The sequence below is a fragment of the Cricetulus griseus genome, chromosome 2 (assembly GCF_003668045.3).
Source record: "Cricetulus griseus strain 17A/GY chromosome 2, alternate assembly CriGri-PICRH-1.0, whole genome shotgun sequence".
Taxonomy (NCBI): Eukaryota; Metazoa; Chordata; class Mammalia; order Rodentia; family Cricetidae; genus Cricetulus; species Cricetulus griseus.
This window is the reverse complement of record NC_048595.1, coordinates 90,439,829-90,454,160: the sequence shown is the minus strand read 5'-3', so window position 1 is coordinate 90,454,160 and position 14,332 is coordinate 90,439,829.

Below are 14,332 nucleotides of genomic sequence, written 5' to 3'. Positions count from 1 at the left end.
TTTGGATGCTGTCCAGTGGTTCAGGCCAGAAACTCTATTTCACCTGTGTATTTCCGGCTCCTGTCAGATATTAGATGAAACTGCCCCCAATACATCATCATTGACACATACAAAAATGTAAGGAGAAATGGAAATCTCATACTGGGGAGATAGCTCAGTCAGTAAAGTACTTGCCTTGTATGCATGAGATCATGAGTTCAATCCCTAGAACCCATGTGGGAAAAAAAAGCTGGGTATCATGGCATACAATTACAATCCCAGAGCTGGGATGCTCAATGGTGGGTCAGCAAGCCATCCTGGTCTAATTTAGTGAACTCCAAGCCTTTAAAAGACTGTCTCAAAAATGTGGGGTGGGAATTACCTGAGAAATAACAGTCAAGGCTGGGGTCCTCTGGCTACACACTCACATGCACACACAGGCATATACACTTGCACAAGTATACATGCACATACACACATAGGCAATAAGCTCTGGACAAATGTTTGCTACATAAATGAATTTAGAAGACTCCTAACATCTACAAATTCCAGCCGAGGATCAGAAGAGAGTTCTTCAGGTTGTCCTGTAGCCTCGGGCTCCTTATCACATGCCGTAGTCACCTCTATGCTCTTCTGTTTGGCAGTGCCATGACTGATGGCCAGCAAGTTAGGCACTCAGCATCTGCACCATGGTCCCAGGTCGGAGGCTGTCAGCGTCTCCATACTGAAGATGAGTGAGGCAGCAGGTCCAATTCACAGTCTCCTGCACCGTATTCATGTTCTCCAGGGCTGACAGTGTCTCCACATGGCTAACAAATGGCAAGTTCTGAGATGGAGGAGATGAACTGTTGAGATGGCAAGTGTCCAGGATGGCTCAGAAGCAGCTGCCGAACTCCACTTGACTCTCAGTCCCAGCATCATGGGGTAGCAAGGAGCTGCAGAGGTCGTGGATTTCACCCATCTATCACTTGGAACTGGAAATTAGCAAAGCAGCTTCTCAAACATCAAGCTCCGTGTCACTAAAGGCAAGCTTCAAAGCGTAAAAAGCAAAAGAGAAAGAAAGGAAGCAGCTGGCTTTGGCCTCTGTAGCACTAGGTAGTCACACCTGCCAGGCACAGCCTTGGATTCCCTATCTGGCCTCTATACAAAGTCTGAAATGAAGAGTGAGGATTGGTAGGCCCCAACAGCCAAATGTACCCAGAGCACTATTTGAGAGGCCTGAGTATCAGAGAACCTTCCAGAAGCGCACAGCTCAAGAAGCATTTCACTCAGGAAGACACGTCTGCTGGGTCCCAGACTGGCAGTTACTGGGTCTTGATCCACATTTCCTGCTGCTTGGACTTAAGTTCCCCTGGCGGCCTGTGGTAGTTTGAATGTAATTGGCTCCCATAATCTCTTAGGGAGGGGCACTATTAGGAGATGTGGCTTTGTTGGAGTGGGTATGGCCTTGTTGGAGGAAGTATGTCACTGTGGGGGTGGGCTTTGAGATGCCCAATGCTCAGGGTACGTCCCAGTGTCTCCGTCGACTTCCTGTTGGCTTCTGATTAAGAGGTAGGACTCTCAGTCCCAGCACCACATCTACCTGCATGCCGCCATGCTCCCCACCGCGATGATAATGGACTGAATCTCTGAAACTGTGAGCCACCCTCAATTAAATGTTTTTCTATATAAGAGTTTCGTGGTCATGGTGTCTCTTCACAGCAATAAAAATCTTAACTAAGATACCACCCCGGCCCTCTCCCTAACATACCTGATGACCTAGCTCTAGGAGGTCCACTCTTGGCCCTGTCTCTCAGGCCTACCCATCAAATGGAACAGGGAAAATAAGCAAAGCAGAGCTAGCTTTATACAGCCTGCCTCACTTCCACCTCACACCCATGTGCTGGAGGTAAGGGCTAATGATGAAAAACTGGCAACTCAGAGAAGCAGGGCATCTGCCCCAGGCCATAAGCCTGCTAAAGCATGCTAGAAGAACAGAAACCCAAGTATACCACACTCTGCATTAACATATCATGCTGCAGCTGGGCTCACTTCCTGCCTTCTTCTGACTGATTTGCATATCTCACAGCCCTAATATTCTTTCTGTCTCCCTCTTCAGCCCATAACTCATCCTTTTATCTCCAGCAGCCCAAGAGTCTCTCTTCTAGACTCAAGCAAAATGTCTTCTAGGGCAAAGTGCTGCCTGGTCTTCTGGTCCACAAACAAAGAGAGGGAGCCCCTGGTGATGCCTCACCACCAGCTTCCACTGTTCTAGGAAAAAGTCCAAATACTTCAGTAGGCCCTATGGGGATTTCTGCGCTCTCTCCTCCCAGTGTTTCTGCCTCACCTTGCCTTCTGTCTTCTTTCTTCACTAGGTTTCATTCATGCTTAGTCTCCCCCAGGAACAAGCTACTGCCAGAACAAGTACCCAACAAATTGCCCTACAGTAGTTACTGTAACAGGGAGATTTTTATTATCTTGTTATCTGATGCTAGAATTTCTTTTGGGGGTTGGGAGGGTGATGGTGGTACATTAGTTAGCTTTCTATTGCAGTGATAAGACACCATGACCAAAACCAATTTGGGAAGGGTGTATCTCAGGTTACAGTTTATAGTCCATCTTGAAATTAAGGGAAATTAAGGCCGGCACAAAAACAAGAACTGAAGAAGAAAATGTGGAGGAATGCTTCGTACTGGATTGTTCCACATGGCTTGCTCAGATTGGTTTCTCATACGTCTCAGGACTATCTGCCTAGGGATGATACTGCCACAGTGAAGTGGACCCTTCCACATCCATCATTTATTTAAAAACAGAATGTCCCATAGGCTTGCCTCCAGGCCAATGTCATAGGGGAATTTTCTCAACTAAAGTTCCCTTTTCTGAGATGATACTAGTTTGTGTGAAGTTGTCATGAAACTATCCAGCATAGAGGGAAGTTTCTTGTAAAGTCTCATTGGTACAGAAGTAAAAGCCCTAGTAGTTCCAAGTGTAGACAGTTTTCATGGCATGCACTCTATCCATATATATATGGATAGAGTTGGCAAGATGGTTATTATTTTGGGGGGAGGATTTTCAGATTTTTTAAATTTGAATTAGAAACAAGATTGTTTTACATGACAATTCCAGTTCCCTTCTCCCTCCTGTCCTCCCCTACCACACCCCCAACTAAAACCCTACCTATCACTCACATATCCTTTCTGCTCCCCCTGGATGGTTACCATGGCCTTGCACAGGGTGTCATCAGAGTCTATCATATCCTTTGGGATAGTGCCTAGGCCCACCCCCATGTGACTTGGCTCAGGGAGTATTCCTCTATGTGGAATGGGCTCCCAAAGTCCACACCTATGCTAGGGATAAGTACTGAACTACTACAGGAGGTCCCGTAGATTTCTGAGGTTTCCTCAATGAAATCCATGTTCCTAGGGTCTGGATGAGTTCCATGCTGGTATCCCAGCTATCAGTCTGGGGACCAAGAGTTCCCTGATGTTCAGGTCAGTTGTTTCTGTGGGTTTCACCAGCCTGATCTGGACCCCTTTGCTCGTCACTCATCCATCTCTGCATCTGGATTCCAGTTCAGTTCAGTTATAAGTTGTGGGTGTCAGCTTCTATTTCCACCAGCTACTGGATGAGGGTTATCAGGTGACATATAAGTCAGTCAGGCAAGATGGTTATTATTAACCCAGATGTATATTAACAGATTAATAAATAAACAAAATTGTAATCTAAATAGGTATCATATTTGTGAATATTAATCATTGATTTAAAAATGTAATACTGCAATATTCTATAAAAAAGAAAACCTTGAAACCACAATACTAAATAAGTAAGCCAATTGCAAAAGGCCACATATTTAATGATTCCATGTAAATGGAACATTCTGGATAAACAAATATAGGGTCAGAAAGCAAAATAATTGGTGTCAGAGGATAAAGGAGGGAGAAAGGGGAGTGGTTGCTAGTGGCTACAGAGGGCCTTTTGAAAGTCATGAAAACCTCTTGAAATTAAATAGTAGCAATACTTGCACAACCTTGTAAACACACTGCGGTGGTTTGATATGAATGGCCCCTATAAGCCCATGTATTTGAATGCTTTGTCATTGGAAAGTGGCACTACTTAAGAAGGATTAGGATGTGTGACCTTGTTGGGGGAAAGGAGGAAGGGTGTCACTGTGGATGTTTTGAGGTTCCAAAAGCCCAAGCCAGTCAGCCACAGTGTCTCTCTCTTTCTGCTGCCTCTGGATCCGGATGTAGGGCTCTCAGCTACCTCTCCAGCACCATGTCTGCCTGTGTGCTTCTATGCTCCCCACCACTATGATAATGGATTAAAACTCTGAAACTGTAAGCAAGCCCCAATCAAATGTTTTCTTTTTATAAGAGTTGCCTTCTTCATGGTGTCTCTTCACAGTAATAGAACAATGACTAAGATACGTACTAAAACCACTAGTTGGGTATTTTAAAAGAACAAACTTTATAGTATATAAATCCCAATAACTTGCTCTTTTATTTAACATTTATGAAAATGTTTTTTAGGTATCAATATCTATGAAAGGAAGGAATAAGAAACAGGAATGCACAGGGGAAGAATTTGCCCTGTAATGCAGGATGCGAGAAGCCTCCACTAAGCACGAGCTCCCTTGCAGGTACTGCACATCTAAGGGTATTACATCTGACAGAAATGGACCAGCCTTTATATGCCCCCCAGAAGCCTGTCACCAGAGGAGCACTTCCACAGGAAGGATGAGACTTGGGTGATGTGGATCATACCCTGGAGGGACTAACAGCCGGAATTTCTCTGTTGAGCAACGCCCCCCCCCAATACACATGCATGCATGCGTGTGCACACACAGGCATCAAGACCTTCTTAGAGGAGAGTCTAGGCCACTAGGGAAGAATCTGACAATTGTTCCAGAGGGAAGACAAAGCAGGACAAAATAAAAAAGATGCCACAAGCATCAGGAACCCACCTCAGAACTTTTCTTCTACCCAGTAAGAGGCAGTGTATAGATAGAGATCCCAGCATTTTTTAAAAAAAAAATAAGCAATCCTATTCTAAGATTTCATCTACTTCTTCTTGGGACCTTGTTTCTCCTGGAACATTTATTTAATAACAAAATAAATTCACGTTTCATTCAAAGAGAAGAAACATTCTTCCTTCTCCTTACTAAGACATTAACATTGAGGTATAATCTGTAAATTTATTTTTGTTATTTTTAATTGTGTGTCTCTGTGTGGATAGAGTTACAGGAGACTGTGAGCCACCAGATGTGGGTACTTGGGGATCCAACTCATCTGGAAGAACAATATGGTAACACTCTTAACCACTGAGCCATCTCTCTGTCCCAAAGGTGTGATTTAGGAATGAAGTCAATACTCTACCTATCCAATATGTGAATGAGAAACAAATGTTCAACATCCTTAGCCATCAAGGAAACAGAAATCAAAACTACACTGAGATTCCATCTCACACCAGTCAGAATGTTATCATGAAGAAAACAAATGACAACTAATGCTGAACGTGAGGAAAAGGGAATACATTACACAGCTGCTAGCAGGGTAAACTGCCATAGCCACTATGGAAACCAGTGTGTGGAGGATCCTCAAAACACTCAAAGTAAAGCTACCCTATGACCCAGCTGTACTACTCTTGTGTAATCTAAAAAGAACTAACATGAACATATTACAGAAATACCTGCTTGCCTGTGTTCATTTTAGCACTCCTTGCAATAGCCAGGTTATGCAGTCAGTCTAGATGTCACCAACAGATAATGGATACAGAGTGCGTGTATATAGACATGATACACACGAAGAACAAAATTAGGTCATTCACAGGAAAGTCAATGAAACTGAAGATTAGCTGCTTATGTAAAGGAAGCCAGGTGAAGAAAGAACTGACATCACACATTTTCTCTTATCTGTGCAGTCTAGAAGAGAAGAGAAGAGAAGAGAAGAGAAGAGAAGAGAAGAGAAGAGAAGAGAAGAGAAGAGAGGAGAAGAGAAGAAGAGGGACTGTTGAGAGACAGGGAAGGGAAAGAATGTATGGTAGTTGGAATAATAATGCCCCCCCTTGGACTCATATGTTTAAATACTTGGTCTCCAGTTGGTGGCTGATTGGAGAGGCTTAAGGAATGTGGCCTTATTGGAGGAAGTGTGTCACAGGGTGTAGGATTTGAGGTTTCAAAAAACATACCATTTTGAGTTAGCTCTTTCTGCCTCATGGTTGTAGATCAGGATGTCCCTTCACTCAGCCATCATGGACTCTAACCCTCTGAAAGTGAAAACCAAAGTAAAGGCTTTCATTAACCTTGGCCATGGTGCTTTATCACAGCAACAAAAAGTAACTAAGACAAAAAAGGACAGGAAAGGGTGGTGATAGGAGTTAATATGACTGAACTACAGTGTATAATTATGAAAACATCATAATAAAACTCATTATTTTGTTAAATTAATAAAAATCTTTAAAAATACTATAATTAAGAGATATGCATCCATCAACAGGTAAATGGATAATGAAAATGTGGTACTTACACAAAGTGGGAAATTACCCATAAAGAAAAATTAAATTTATAGAAAAGTGGGTGAACTTGGAAAGTATAATATTAAGAGGCAACCCAAACTCAGAAAGAAAACAACCACAAGTTCTCCCTCACAGGGGATCCTAGCCTATAATGTTTATGTGCAAACAGGTGTAAGTGTGGGTGCAGGATAAAATGCCAAAAGGAAAGAAAGAGGCTGATGATGGAGGATGGAATATAGGCCAAAGGCCAGATAAAGCTATGAAAGACTTTATAAAGCTTATATTTTTAACAGTTTCAAGCCCATCATAGATTTTTTTTTCTTTTTTCATGGCACGTAAGTGAATTCAACTGATGGGGAAGGTCCTTCTGTGTATATGCTTGTCTTATTGGTTGATAAATAAAGTACTTTTGGCCAATAAGGATGCAAGATAGGTGGACTAGGAGTCGAGGAGGATTCTGGGAAATGTAGTAAAGAGAAGTCTAGTGATTCAGGCAGGAAGTGACATAGCAGGCAGATTCAGAATATAAGCAGGGACAAGCAGGAAATCTCTCCCTTCCTCCTCCTCTCTTCTCTGTGGAGTTGCCGTGTGATCCCAACAAGAGAAGATGCCTGCAGCTGGCATCCGATAGGGTAAGTTCTTATAAAATGTATAGATTAGTAGTTATGGTTGATAATTAAGACTGAGCTAACAAGTAAGAAATCTTAGTCATTGGCTAGCAGCATTGTACCTAATATTAATCTCTGTGTGTTATTTTGGGCGCCCATGTGGCGGCAGGGCTTGGGCAGCTTGGCAGAAAGATTTATTGTTACAGTCAACTTATTGGATATTGAATTAGAAAGAACCATAAAGCATGAGGGAGAGAGACAGAGAGAGACTCTATGCACCATTTCTTCAAAATGTCTATTCTAATTACAAAGGCATTTACTGAGATGCATAGTTTGAGACAGGGCAAGTGCTTGAGAGGCTTCCTTAAACTAGCTGTGCAGTGTTTTAATTTGTAAGGAAGTTAAAGTGATTTTATTAAAAAAGAAGAAAGAGTGAATGGACAGATGGCTCAGCAGTTAGGTGTATGTAGACTCTTGCAGAGGAACCAGGCTCAGGTTGGCTCCCAGTCTCCATATCAGGCAGTTCACAACTGTCTGTAACACCAACTCAAGGATATCTGGTACCTTCTTCTGGCCTCTGTGGTCAACTTTATATTCAAGCACATATCCACAACACACACACACACACACACACACACACACACACACACACACACACACACACACACACACACAATTAAAAATAAAATGAATGTAAAAGTCGGAAAAGAAAAATATTTTAAAAGACCTATATGCTAAACAAGAAAAATGGTGAAGGGGAAATAAGAGTTACCATGGAAACCAATCTGATTCAGATTCAACTACTTCATCTACTTGCTTTTCACAAAAGTTGGATCTGGACACTGCAAGGAGACTGCATTTCCCACAGTGAAGACAATTACAATAGGAGAGCCAGCAAGGAAACTGCAAATCCAGACATCTAATAGTTCGACCCTTGCAAAACTGCCTTCTTCAATGTTTCGTCTCACTTAGTCCTCTCAACAAGTCCTTGAAGTGGGAAAGATAGAATTCTTACAGTGTTCATGGAACACTTGTGTCAGCCAATGTACAGTGTGTAAGTGACTGGCTTAAGGTGCCATAGCTAGTGGGAAATTCACTAAGCATTCTCCAGAGATAGTGACTTACCTTGCAATAATCTTTCCATGCCTATAATTAGGTGAAGGCCAACCTCCATCACCTCCCAAACCTGGTGGCCAGAGTGGTAATGAACGACAAATGACAAGAGAGAAGTGAGTTCAGCAATTTAAACACTTGTCCCAGGAGGTAACAGCATCTGAGGATAGACTTCTAAAGGGAGCAGTTCATTAATGAACATGGCTTTTAGCCAACAATCAGAATGAAAAAAACTGTCTCAAGAACACACTGAGAGATGCAAGAACTCATGCGCATATGGCCTTGACAAAGTCCAATAGTGTGACTCCAGAAAGTAAGCTGTAACTCATATATTTCTTAACTCTACTTGTGATTCCAAAGAGAAATTTTTAGATGGCAAGATAGAGGAGTAGATCATTAAAGATCCTTCATACAACAGAGTATGGCATTCAGCACAGGAGTCTTTCTTTTTAAAAATAATTTTCAAGTTACTACCACATTGGGAAATGAAGGATACTTGTGAGCAAGTATGATAGTGGCTGTTTTTATAGAACTGAAGCATGGCAGTATCTCTGGCATTGACAAGGCTTGTACAGTTTTCTGTGAAAAGTCAAGGTTCCTCAGCTAGAAAAACAATGTGCTTGAAAAAACTGTGATTCAACCAAGTTCAAAGGATTTCTCACTCCAGGACCTCCCAAGATGGGAATGGCTTACACAGCAATTTGAAGAATAGCAAGTAAGACCAGCAAATACATTTGATATTGCTTGTGCCTGCAGAAAGAAGTTGTCCATGTCAAACAGCTAGTTCAGGTATAGTTGCCTTCATGTCTCCCTCCTTTCTCCACAGAAGATGTCACTGAACTCTTTGCCAATGACACACACACACACACACACACACACACACACACACACACACACACACACACACACACACTCCAACAAGCCAACACTAATGCATTATTGGTTTCTAAACAAAACATGCTGGCATACTCCCACATGGATTAATAGACTAGATACTCTTCAGGAAGCAACAAATGAAGAGGGTTCAGACCAGAAAGACCTCCTATCTAACTTCTGAAGGAGTTAGGACTGGCCACCAGATCCCCTTTGTCACTGTATCTTCAGCACCTTGCATAGCATTTGATACATGGTAGACTCAATTTGCTAAGGTATTAATACCCACATCATGTGGTAGTCATGTTTTTCCATAATCTTGTGTTTGGATGTATGTGATATTAAGTAAAATGTATGAAATTGTTCTATATGATAGGCTTAGTTTATTTTTTCTTCTACTTTTTTAATAACTGTAAAAATTCTAATCATGAACCTATATGAGAGAATCCAACTTTAATGACCTTGACTTAAATCTCCACTTTATGCTTATTTACTGTAGAGCATTAAGGAAATGACTTCACCTCTCCATGCTTGGGTGTTCTTCTTTCTAGAGGAATACTAGGGCTGGGCCACTGTTTGAATTTTTATAGCACCCTTAAATTCCTGTGATGGAATTTACTCATCAGTGTGTTCTTATCAAGAGATAAACTGTTTGAAAAATGAGTTGATATGAGGGCAAAGCCATGAGAGACAGATTAATGTCCTTTATTAAATAAGCCATGGTAACCATTTGCATGTTCTTATGTGTTTGGACACTGCAAGCACCAACATCTTTGGAGTCACCAACTGGAGACCAGCTTTATCATAGAGTAAACATAATGCAAAACATCAAAAATTAAACAGTGCAGCATACAAGCAGACCAACCAAACAGAAGAGAATGTCTCAAAGAGACCCCCAATATCTAATAATGCTGTATGTTTGTGTGCATATAATATACAATTAGTTTAGCAGAACATAAGCTGAGAATTGGAAAGCATGAGATAAAAATATTGAAAGCAGCCAGAGAAAGTTGAATGACTTGCCAAGTTTAAACAGCTAGTGAATTACAGAATTAGTATTTGAATGCAGATATTCTGATTCTAAAGTCCCTTATTACTAAATAACATCACGTTTTTCAAAACACACCAAGTGCACACCACCTTTATAGGGAAAGAAACAGTGTGTGTGTGTGTGGGGTTTGCTCATGTAGTCACATAGAACTTCTAGAAAGACACAAAAGAAAACAGAAAAGACAATTATCAGTTTTGAAGAACAATGGGATAGGAAAATAGTAATGAGGGTTATATGCATTCTTGTAAATAACATATATTTAAACTATATGTTTGTACAACTGGTACCCAAAATGAAATAAATGCAAATGCAGAACATCAATGCTCTTCCTAGGCAAGCTTTCCTGGCTACCCTAAACAGCTCACCCTCTTTGATGAGCCCATAATAGCTGTATCAACAGTTTTTTTGCTCATACATTGCAGTGTTCATTTAACTTCCACACCCCCAACTCACCTAAGCACTAACTTGTGAGCTCTTTAAAGGCAGGGCTCTGTTGCCTTTTTTCTTGCCCACCCAGCACACCATGAAGTGCCAGATGTGTAGCAAGGGCCCAGGGCATGGAAATAGAAGTAGGGAGAAGTGAGATCACTCCCCCCCCCCCCCCGCATAACACCAGTGTATGGTATCAGCACTCTGGAAAGAGGAATTGACTGGATCTTTCCTATACCCCCTGGAGTATAAAGAGGAAGTGAGGAGGAAGAAAATACAGTAAGACTTGCAGAAAAGATGCACCTGACCCAGTGAGGATAGGGGGTGAAAAGGGTTCTATGGGCCAGTGTTCGTCAAACATGTGGAAGGCAAACATCAAGCTGAAGAAATAGCAAAAGTTGACATGAAGCTACACACACACACACAAAAAAAAAAAAAAAAAAAAAAAAAAAAAAAAACCACCAACAGGAGCTTCCAGCACTGCAGATTCAGGTCTAGAGCCCAGTGACTAAGAGCAACAGGCAGGCATATGAAAGGCCAGCATGGGAAGAGACCCTTGCTTCTTATAAGCCATTCACATGTTTGATCTGTTGTTTTCTGTTCTATGGTACCACATATGCATTTATCCACAGGAAAGACAGATTCACACTAGATCCAGGCTGTATTTTCACCAGCAGAATTAATTCCAGAGTCTCTGAGCAAGGAGTCTGGACCACTATGACCAGACTGCTCCCACCCTTAGCAACGCTATGCCTCTGTGAGTGGCTGTGCATGCCTTTATGGTGACTATTAAGATTCGATTTCCTGGTTTTGTTGTGTTGACCACCAAAGCTGCACAATAGACTTTATTTAAAAGATCAACACTAGCCTAGGTAAAAATGAGGCAAAAACAAATCAGGGGCTTGCTTCAAAATACCTTAGAGGAATGAAGTTTCAGCATGTATTAATGAATCAGATAGGTTCTGTAGTGTTAGCTTTTAAGATAGGTGTGGATTGCATACATGGGTTTATCATCTCTGCGTTGTTTTGCACATGCTTAAAATCTATAAAGTCTGAATAAAAACAGCATGTTCTGTTTTAAGTGCTGACCTAGAATTTTAGGTAGCCAAGGGTCAGATCTTAATGGGCTAACATGTATTATGGATTTTTTTAGCATTTTTTTCCATCATCAACTTGGTAAGACTAATTATTTGGGACACCATAACCTCTTTTTAATTGGTCTCTCTGAATAATAAGATTACTATCTATCTTTTCCTTCTGTATTCCTTTCTGGATTTTCAGAATTTTTCACATGAGTGACTATTTTTTTTAATATTAGGAAAATGAACAAATTTATTTATTATCAACATGGACTTACGGATTTTTCATCTATAAAATGGATTTATCTCATTATTTATATATGTTAAAATTACCTGAAATTTTACAGCTGTCAGGAAGGTATTTATTTCTGTACCCAAATGAATGACATAATGAAGGGTAAAATATAAAGTTTGAAAGATCCACAGAATGCTCATGGAAATGGAATGAGCTTTGAGTTAAAGATGCTTCTTCCAAGAGGTAAGCCAGCTAAATGAAAAACGTCAAAACCTGAATAAATGCAGGCCGGACGTGTTTGCAGAGGGAAATGTTTATGCCATTACCTCAGCCCTGAATGTCACTAGCAAATACTGCAAAGTAATGAAGGAGGCCATTAAAGTATAAACAAAAACCACCTCCAATGTTTCAGGAGACTCCCTGACATCTTAATTATATTCTGCCACCTAGTGACTAAGGAAGATTAACATACTTGCTTAGCTAGGCTCCAAGTGCACAGAGGGCTGCCATGGTCTCAAGAGTACTGGCCTGAGGACTCCAAGGCTGGAAGTAGGAGGGACCTGATTCTATTGGCATTTGTTGTGCCTCATCTGTCTGCTCAGACCATAGGGAAACCTGCAAACATGACCAAAGCCACAAAAGCTGTTCTACTGCTCCTAGCCGGCCCATAGAGCTAGAAGTTCTCTCTCCATCCCAGCACAGCTCCCCAGCCCACGACTACCTCAAGCTCTTTTTTGGGGTCTTCCAGGTGTTAACAAACTGCACTGACTTTCATCAGGTATTTTTAATCCCAAAGTTCCATGATCAGAAGGTAAATATAGTGACCACGTGCAATAAAATGGGCCAAAGTTTATTTGCAAGTCCTTGCGCGCTCACAAGAATGGACACAAGAACTGATATAAATCTTCCCCATGCCCATGTGGATTCTTTGAAGTCATGTCCTCTGGCACAACATGATGTCTGTTTCAGTGAGTGCTGATCCCTTTGAAAATGAGGTCCATAATGCATTGCAAAGGTCTTCAGCTGGAAGGAGTGGAGCCATGGCCCAAAATGATAGATTGGGCCTATTTGTAGGCTTGACCCAAGCATTTCTAGGCAAGAACCATAGAATTTTATGCTTCTTCCAAAGCGCTCGAGATTCTTTCTCTTCTGTCATTGGTCAACAACCTTTACCCATTTACTGATGGACAGACAGACATTGCATTACAGCTGTGGTATTTTAAGGATCTTCATTCTATACAGGACCTGTAGACAGGATCAAGAGCACACATCTAAAACACCAGTGTCTCGAGGGATGTGATACCAATAACGCCAGACAGGAGTTTTTTGAACATAAGATGAAGGCTTATGGCACCAGAACCAAACCTTGGTTGAGACAGTGTCGGGTGTGGGAGGCGGGGATGAGCTGTTAATCCAAATCCAAAAACTATCAACCCACTTTGGAAATAAAAGTTAAAAATTAAGATGTATCCCACTATATGGGTAATTCTAACAGAGACCAAGTGGTCTACCAAGCTTAAAGTATTTATTCTCCTGCCCTATGCAGAAAGCCTGTCAACCCGAATACTCAGGGGAGAATTTTCTTTCGGCCTTCCAAAAACATTTATTCTTCTAAATTGTTTCTGAAAAGAATTAGGGAATCTTACTTGGGTGAGAGTATAAGGAATCAGTTTCTGGGTTAGTTGCTAATAACTAGTACTCAAAACTGGAGAGAAGAGGAGGGAAGGCAGAGCTGGAGAACGGGCTGGCCAGGGTTATGTTTGCCAACTTCTCTGGTATAATTCAAAGTCAGACTCAACACTAAGGACATTTAGGGCCAGATAATTATTGCTATGGAAATGGGGATCTGGCTTAGCTCCATGCTAGATATCAGCAGCAACCCCAAAGTTGTGACAATGTGTATCCCTAAAGATTGCCAAATGTCTTTGAGGGAGGTAAAATGTCCTTCATTAAGAATTCAGGTGCATTGGAACCCAGACTGTTGTCTGGGAGGCCACCACAGCACTGAATCAGACCCCTGAAAATGGATGTCAATAAGGAGGCCTCCGCACTCTAGGGGGCCCCTGTTTGTGGATTAGTATTTTTCCCTGGTCTAAGAAGGGACTTTGAGAGCCCATCCCATGTGAAGGGATGCACTCTTGCCCTGGACACATGGGGAAGGGCCTAGGCCCAGCCAGGGTGATGTGGTGGATTTTGTGGAGCCCGAGTTGAGGGCCCTACCCTGCCTGGAGACTGGAGGGTGGATGGGGTGGGGGGTAAGTCGGGGGTAGGGGAGGAGGGGTGGAGGTGAGAGGAGGGAGAGGGAAAAAGAATTGATATGTGGAACAAGCTTGTTCCTAATTTGAATTAATAAAAAAAAATTAAAAAAAGAAGGGATTTTTGAGAGCCCATCCCACGTAAAGGGATGCACTCTTGGCCTGGACACATGGGGAAGGGCCTAGGCCCGGCCCAGGATGATGTGGTGGACTTTGGG